Genomic DNA, 8,593 nt, shown 5'->3' on the forward strand with positions numbered 1-8,593 from the left:
AATAATAATAATAATAACAACAACAGCAACAACAACAACAGCAACAACAACAACAACAATAATAATAATAATTACTACTGTGTATGAAAACAATACCTTTTCCATCTTCCTATTACTTACGCATTGTTACTAGTTTAGTTCGGATATCGTCGCCATATTTTTTTTTCTCATTGGTTCATTGCCTCTTTACTACGTCTTGATTTAAACGCGTGCGCACTCCCTCATTTCAGTACACACACACACACACACACACACACACACACACACACACACACACACACACACACACACACACACACACACACATGATTCTCCCTTCAGTATGACTTCACCTTCAGGATAAAGGAATATTTCATCATTACAAGAAGTAAGGATAAGCCTTGATGGCATCAGAAAGATGTTGAGGTACAGTTCCAGAAATGACTAGATAGACGCAGAGACAGGTGGTCTTGAACGCCATTCTTTACTCAGGTAAAGCCAAGGTTCTGGCAGAGGCATAGAGGGCTACAATGGTGAAACTAACGTGCCTTAGTATTAGTATCAGTATCAGTATCAGTAGCTCAAGGAGGCATCACTGCGTTCGGTCAAATCCATATACGCTACACCACATCTGCCAAGCAGATGCCTGACCAGCAGCGTAACCCAACGCGCTTAGTCAGGCCTTGAGGGGGAAAAAAAAGAGAGTTAAAAATGAGTTAGCTGGCAGACGTTTTTTGAACTTGCAGGAGAAGCTTGAGGAGATTTGAATTTATTACAGTGGAGTGATGGCAAGAGGTAATGCGTCCGCCTAGGAAGCGAGAGAATCTGAGCGCGGGTTCGAATCACGGCGGCTCAACCGCCGATATTTTCGCCCCCTCCACTAGACCTTGAGTGGTGGTCTGGACGCTAGTCGTCCGGATGAGACGATAAATCGAGGTCCTGTGTGCAGCATGCACTTAGCGCACGTAAAAGAACCCACGGCAACAGAACGGTCGTTCCTGGCAAAATTCTGTAGAAAAATCCACTTCGATAGGAAAAACAATAACAACAACAACAAAAACAAACAAACAAACAAAAAAACAAAAACAAAAAAAAACAAAAAAACAACAACAAAAAAACAACCCCCCCCCCCAAAAAAAAAAAAAAAAAAATCAAAAACAAACCAACAACAACAACAAAAAACCCACAAAAAACAAAAACAAAAACAAACAAACAAAAAACAAAAAATCCTGCACGCAGGAAAAAATATTTTAAAATGGTTGGCGCTGTCTCTCTGAGGAGAGCGGCCCGAATTTCACACAGAGAAATCTGTTGTGATCAGAAGAGAAATACAAATACAAATAATAAAAATGTGAGCATCCAGTGAGGAGAAAAATGGCCATAGTCTTGTCTGGACAGCATGTATGAAATACATGGTATTAGAATGTTGGTTAGTACTTCCTCCTGGATGCTGCATGGAAGTACTGGCCAACACCGACAGCAGTGGAAGCCAAGCAGTACGGTACCCTGGAGGAGCTGCGACGGACGGCAGCCTTCATCGAGGACACCGGGCTGCTCATCTAACGGGAGGCGAACGAGGAAGAAGAAGAATGTTGGTTCCATGCACTGTGCTTGAACTTCAGTGCGGTGCTTCCGATCTCGCATCAGACAAAGCAAAACAAGGCCAGAAAAATATTCCTTGGGCTACCGGTTCCCAGGAGCAACTGATTAAGAAAACTGAGAAAGGAAACTGTGAAATAAACTCGAGAGAAACGAAAACACGAACAAGCCACTGATGCCGACACTTAGCAATTTGAGAGTTCTAAATGGTCAAGATATTCCAGTTGTATTTCTCAGCTGACAGAAGGCATTACCGTTCATACATTTTCTAGAAAAGAAAAAAAAAAAGTTCGTATTTTCGGCGTTGCATACAAGAGATAACTCCTGATGTTCCTTGCTTCCTGCATGTTGTCACATTTACCGATCTCGTCAGTGTTGGAAGGAGTATGAACTTTCAATCACACGGGCAACCCAATATTACAAAACAAAACAAAACAAACAAATAGAAAATGAAACATCGTTCTGGCAGGCTGCCCGCCAAGACATAACGTCGTTCTGATGATGTCACTGTAGCGTTGGAAGGTAAGGCCCCTTGACCTACATGCAGTACTGGAGTGCTTCTCCATGTCGCCCTCTATTCCGCCCTTGTCGGTGTCCACCGACGTTAAACCTGGACCGTGCAACCAACCCGGGAACGTCCACGACTTGGACGCGTGTGCTGTACTGACCTGTTATAGCAGCGGACACCGACAGATTACTGGCCGCGCGATGAATGACCCCTGAGCAGCCCTGAAGGCCAAGCCGTGAACATTGACACCATCGTCCCTCTTGCCAGTGTGTGTGTGGCTGGAGACCAGTGAGCAGTTCACAGGTAGTCCAGTCCCCCCTGTCTCTGTTGCAAAGACAGAGTCACTCACACAACAGACAGACCACCGCAGCCTTTGGTTCTCACAAGCTTCCGTGTTAGCACGCGGCTGGTGACCTGACGATCGCGGCACCATCAGCAGCACTGACGACGGTCAAGTGCTCACACTAGCTGCTGCAGTTTAAACAGGACCACGAACTTAGATATTACTAAATAAAATCTGATATAAGTCAGTGGTAGAGGACAGGAGGGAGGGAGAGAAGAGTTCCTCCAAGCCCAAGTTAGAAGCTTGTAACTATTTTTTTTCTTTAGAGTTCGCGAGAGTGCTGCGTGTGTCTTAGTCATAGCACCATCAACTTGGGATCTTATACACTGACCGGGTAACCCTGCCAGGTCACTTTGATACAACCAGTACTACCAATCGTCTATCATTGAAATAAAGAGCCACTTTGATACGGCTACAAATACTACAATTCGTTCATCAAATAAAGAAACAGGGTGTTTGTTGTGGTCGTTTCATAGTTATTGACATTCCCAAGGGAATAATACTTTTAAAAAGTGGTTTTAAACACAGTCGAGGTCAATGGTATTGGCACGGAAACAAAAAGGCGATTTCACAAACGTTTTGACACAGTTTGGACTCTGTAACAAAGTGGCTTTGTGGTGTTTGTGAAGACTCCGCATCTCACACACATCAAGATATCACCAGCTCACATCCTACACTTCTGGCACACATACTCTGACGCAGCAAAAATCGTCAAGTTGGAAGAGTATTGTTCGTGAAGGAAGGAAAAGCAGAAGCGGGTCATCATGGGAGAGCACTCGCTGTCTGCTGTGCTGTTGGTTGTTGCGGTTTGTCTCCCCTCAGGTAAGACTTGAATCTCACTCGATACCAATTCTAACTCGTCAACAATATGAAGATAACTGCATCACATTTAACCTTTTTTTCTCTCTTCCTTGACCTGAGTGTTCTCTCCCTTTTCCTATCTCCGTTTACCTTTCATTTCCTTCTCTTCCTTGACCTGAGTCTTCTCTCCCTTTTTTCTATCTTCGGTTGTGAAGTGTGGGGTAATAACTGCGTTGACATTGCCGAATCATTACACTTGCAATACTGTAAATACATACTCCGGCTTAAGAAAAGCACTCCAAACTGTTTCATCTACGGTGAAACGAGACGTTTCCCCCTGTTTGTGCATGTATATTGCCGAATGATCAAATTCTGGCACAAATTGTCCATCATAGTTGACACATTGACTAGTAAAAAAAAAATTCTCCTCTCGCATGCTGAATACATTAACTGAATGTTTTAATTTACAGATACACAAAAATGACTGGTTACTTAAAATCAAACAGATTCTAGATGAAAATGGGCTGTCTTTTGTGTGGTACTATCCACAGTCTGTATCAACCGCAAGGCTGATAAACAATCTGACCCAAAGACTTAAAGATGGTTATACACAATAATGGGTAGAAACTTGTTGTAACTTTACAACAGCCAATAACTACAGTTTATTTAAAAGCCAAGATTATCTAGACATTTTGCCATTGCCCTGTAGCATCCCAATGTTGAAACTCAGAACATGTAATCACAAACTACCAATTGAGAAAGGGAGATACATGAACATACCACAAGAAGCAAGATTGTGTCATCTTTGTGACACGAATCGAGTGGGAGACGAATACCACTTTGTCATGGAATGTCCTGCAATTCAAAATCTCCGCAATCAGTATTTACTTAAGTATTACAGAACACGCACCAACTTCCACAAATATGCAACATTAATGTCTATTAATAGCTAGAAAAAGTTGCTAAATTTTGCTAAATTCATTAAAGAAGGTTTTAATGTGTTTCGTTAGGAGCCAGTTTCAGTCTGGATTCTTTACCACTTATGCCTCAACTGTACTTGTTGAATAGGAATTAGAACAATGACATGCGTTAATCTTGACACTGCATCCTGTACATACCCATTTGTAACTGCATGGTCATATTTTTTTTATATGTCTTTTTCTCTCCTGTATATATCAAACCAATTCCAGTATTACTGGCAAATGGGAGCTAAAATAACAAATTACTGTGTATTTTATTTTGTTACACCATGTTATTGTTGTTGCTATGCTCCAACTAACCCCTCAGTTCCCAGTTCAGGCTCAGCTTGTCAGATACAGAGCTGTATTGTAAATCTAAGTTGTGATCTGTGCATTTGTCTATGGAGTATTGCTTCCGCTATTCCTATTGTATCAGACTGATGATTATGTTTGGCCTTTTATTTTATTTCATTTGTATTATCCCCCTTTTTGTTTCTTCTGTTTAAATTATCTTCGCTATTCCTCTGTGGCCGTCATCCTGTTATTGTCATGTTTCCTTGTTTCTCTATGACTCAAAAGAGTTAATGGGAATAAACAAACTCTGAGCAACTCTTTCTTTCTCTTCTTTGACCTGAGTCTTATCTCCCTTTTTCTATCTTCGTTTTACTCCGCGCTCCCTTCCTCTTTCACACAAACTAGGGTCGGTTAGGCTTTCACACAAACTAGGGTCGGCTAGGCTTTCACACAAACTAGGGTCGGCTAGGCTTTCACACAAACTAGGGTCGGTTAGGCTTTCACACAAACTAGGGTCGGTTAGGCTTTCACACAAACTAGGGTCGGCTAGGCTTTCACACAAACTAGGATCGGCTAGGCTTTCACACAAACTAGGGTCGGCTAGGCTTTCACACAAACTAGGGTCGGCTAGGCTTTCACACAAACTAGGGTCGGCTAGGCTTTCACACAAACTAGGGTCGGCTAGGCTTTCACACAAACTAGGGTCGGCTAGGCTTTCACACAAACTAGGGTCGGCTAGGCTTTCACACAAACTAGGGTCGGGAGGCTTTCACACAAACTAGGGTCGGTTAGGCTTTCACACAAACTAGGGTCGGTTAGGCTTTCACACAAACTAGGGTCGGCTAGGCTTTCACACAAACTAGGGTCGGCTAGGCTTTCACACAAACAAGGGTCGGGAGGCTTTCACACAAACTAGGGTCGGCTAGGCTTTCACACAAACTAGGGTCGGCTAGGCTTTCACACAAACTAGGGTCGGCTAGGCTTTCACACAAACTAGGGTCGGGAGGCTTTCACACAAACTAGGGTCGGTTAGGCTTTCACACAAACTAGGGTCGGGAGGCTTTCACACAAACTAGGGTCGGCTAGGCTTTCACACAAACTAGGGTCTGGAGGCTTTCTCACAAAGTAGGGTCGGCTAGGCTTTCACACAAACAAGGGTCGGGAGGCTTTCACACAAACTAGGGTCGGCTAGGCTTTCACACAAACAAGGGTCTGGAGGCTTTCTCACAAAGTAGGGTCGGCTAGGCTTTCACACAAACAAGGGTCTGGAGGTTTTCTCACAAAGTAGGGTCGGCTAGGCTTTCACACAAACAAGGGTCTGGAGGCTTTCTCACAAAGTAGGGTCGGCTAGGCTTTCACACAAACAAGGGTCGGGAGGCTTTCACACAAACAAGGGTCTGGAGGCTTTCTCACAAAGTAGGGTCGGCTAGGCTTTCACACAAACTAGGGTCTGGAGGCTTTCTCACAAAGTAGGGTCGGCTAGGCTACTTTCAAGGCCTGGTCCGCTGGCGTGTTGGTTTTACTGTGCGATGGTCAGGCATCTGCTCCTTGTGTTGTTGTTGTTGTTGCTGTTGTTGTTGTTGCTGCTGCTGTTGTTGTTGCTGCTGTTGTTCTTGTTAATGTTGTTGCTGTTGTTGTTGCTGCTGCTGCAGCGGTTGTTGTTGTTGTTGCTGTTGTTGTTGTTGTTGCTGCAGCGGTTGATGTTGTTCGCGGCTGTTGTTGTTGTTGTTGTTGCTGTTGTTCTTGTTAATGTTGTTGTTGTTGCTGTTGTTGTTGCTGCTGCTGCTGCAGCGGTTGTTGTTGTTGCTGTTGTTGTTGTTGTTGTTGTTGTTGCTGTTGTTGTTGTTGCTGCAGCGGTTGATGTTGTTCGCGGCTGTTGTTGTTGTTGTTGTTGTTGCTGTTGTTCTTGTTAATGTTGTTGTTGTTGTTGCTGCTGCTGTTGTTGCTGTTGTTGTTGTTGCTGCTGCTGTTGTTGTTATTGCTGCTGCAGCGGTTGATGTTGTTGCTGCTGCTGTTGTTGTTGTTGCTGTTGTTTTTGTTAATGTTGTTGTTGCTGCTGCTGTTGTTGTTGTTGCTGTTGCTGTTGTTGTTGTTGTTGCTGCTGTTGTTGTTGTTGTTGCTGCAGCGGTTGATGTTGTTGCTGCTGCTGTTGTTGTTGTTGTTGCTGTTGTTCTTGTTAATGTTGTTGTTGCTGCTGCTGTTGTTGTCATTGCTGTTGCTGTTGTTGTTGTTGCTGTTGCTGTTGTTGTTGTTGTTGTTGTTGCTGCTGTTGTTGTTGTTGCTGCTGCTGCTGTTGCTGCTGCTGCTGTTGTTGTTGGTGTTGTTGTTGCTGTTGCTGCTGTTGTTGTTTAGCGAAGATGTGGTGCAGCGAATATGGATCAGCCCGCACGCTTTGACGCCTTGAAACTGAAACCGAAAATAATCTTTCATCAGTCTCTCCCTACCCCTCTGCCTGCCTTTCTCTCTCTCTCTCTCTCTCTCTCTCTCTCTCTCTCTCTCTCTCTCTCTCTCTCTCTTACTGTCACTGTTCTTCATTTTGTCAGTCAGTCAGTCAGTCAGTCAGTGAGTCAGTCTGCCTGTCTGTCTGCCTCTCTGTCTGTCTGTCTGCCTGCCTCTCTCTCTCTCTCTCTCTCTCTCTCTCTCTCTCTCTCTCACTGTCACTGTACTTCATCTTTTGTCAGTCAGTCAGTCAGTCAGTCAATCGGTCTGCCTGTCTGTCCGCCAGTCTGTTTGTCTGTCTGTCTGTCTGCCTCTCTCTCTCTCACTGTCTGTGTGTATCTGTCTGTCTGTCTCTCTCTCTCACTGTCACTGTCACTGTCTTTGTCCATCTGTATATTGAAAAAGAGATGTTCTGGATATGGCTACACATTGTTTATGTCTTGCTATCACACTATAAACAAGATTAAATCCCCCCCCCGCCCCCACCCACCTTCACTCAAGAACAATGTGCATCGCTACAGTCAATCGGAACAGGTCACGGAGCATGCCCAGCTTGCAGAGAACAACTTCAGAACATTCTTTATTTTTTTGTTCATTTGCGCCGTAAATGAATATTTAAGAAATAAAGAAATTGTTGAAAGAATCAGATAGACTTCCATTGTAAATGTTGCCCAGAGCAACAAATATTAATCATAAACATACTGTATCAAGATATTGTATTCATGCGATCTGTAGAACTGAGAAAGAAGTTAATCTGTAGACAGTGATCAAACACACTGAAGTAAATACCTGTATTTATACTATACCAAGGGTACATTATTTGAGTGTGCATTCATTATGATCGTGCATTCTGTTGGTCATCTCCTAGAGGTAACACAAATGGTTTCAAATGTCACTTCCAACCATCCACCCACTCACCCTTACATTGTGGCCAAAAGCCGATGTACATTAAACTTTTCTGAGTTATGTCTCTGTCTCTGTCTGTCTGTCTGTCTCTGTCTGTCTCTGTCTGTAGATCACTGTATCTGTGTCTGTCTATCTATCTATCTATCTATCTATCTATCTCCTCTGTAAACCCTCCACTTTAGCATGTCTTTTGGCTTTTTACTTTACTTTTTTTATTTGTTTTGATTTGCTGTTTGGTTGATGTTGCTCGATTTGTTGCTTGCTTGTACATGTATAACAAGGACATATTGTATATAACTGGCCTAAAATCTTCACCCCTGAGTGCTTAAGATCAACCTCATCTGCATTAACCGGAATGTGTGACAGTCTTTAGGTGTAATTTGTTTTGTATTTGTATTTCTTTTCATCACAACAGATTTCTCTGTGTGAAATTCGGGCTGCTCTCCCCACGGAGAGCGCGTCGCTACACTACAGCGCCACCAATTTTTTGGTATTTTTCCTGCGTGCAGTTTTATTTGTTTTTCCTACCGAAGTGGATTTTTCTACAGTTTTGCCAGGAACAACCCTTTTGTTGCCGTGGGTTCTTTTACGCGCGCTAAGTGCATGCTGCACACGGACCTCGGTTTATCGTCTCATCCGAATGACTAGCGTCCAGACCACCACTCAAGGTCTAGTGGAGGGGGAGAAAATATCGGCAGCTTAGCCGTGATTCGAACCAGCGTGCTCAGATTCTCTCGCTTCCAAGGCGGACGCCTTACTTCTAGG

The sequence above is a fragment of the Babylonia areolata genome, chromosome 12, assembly GCF_041734735.1.
Source record: "Babylonia areolata isolate BAREFJ2019XMU chromosome 12, ASM4173473v1, whole genome shotgun sequence".
NCBI classification, from domain to species: Eukaryota; Metazoa; Mollusca; class Gastropoda; order Neogastropoda; family Buccinidae; genus Babylonia; species Babylonia areolata.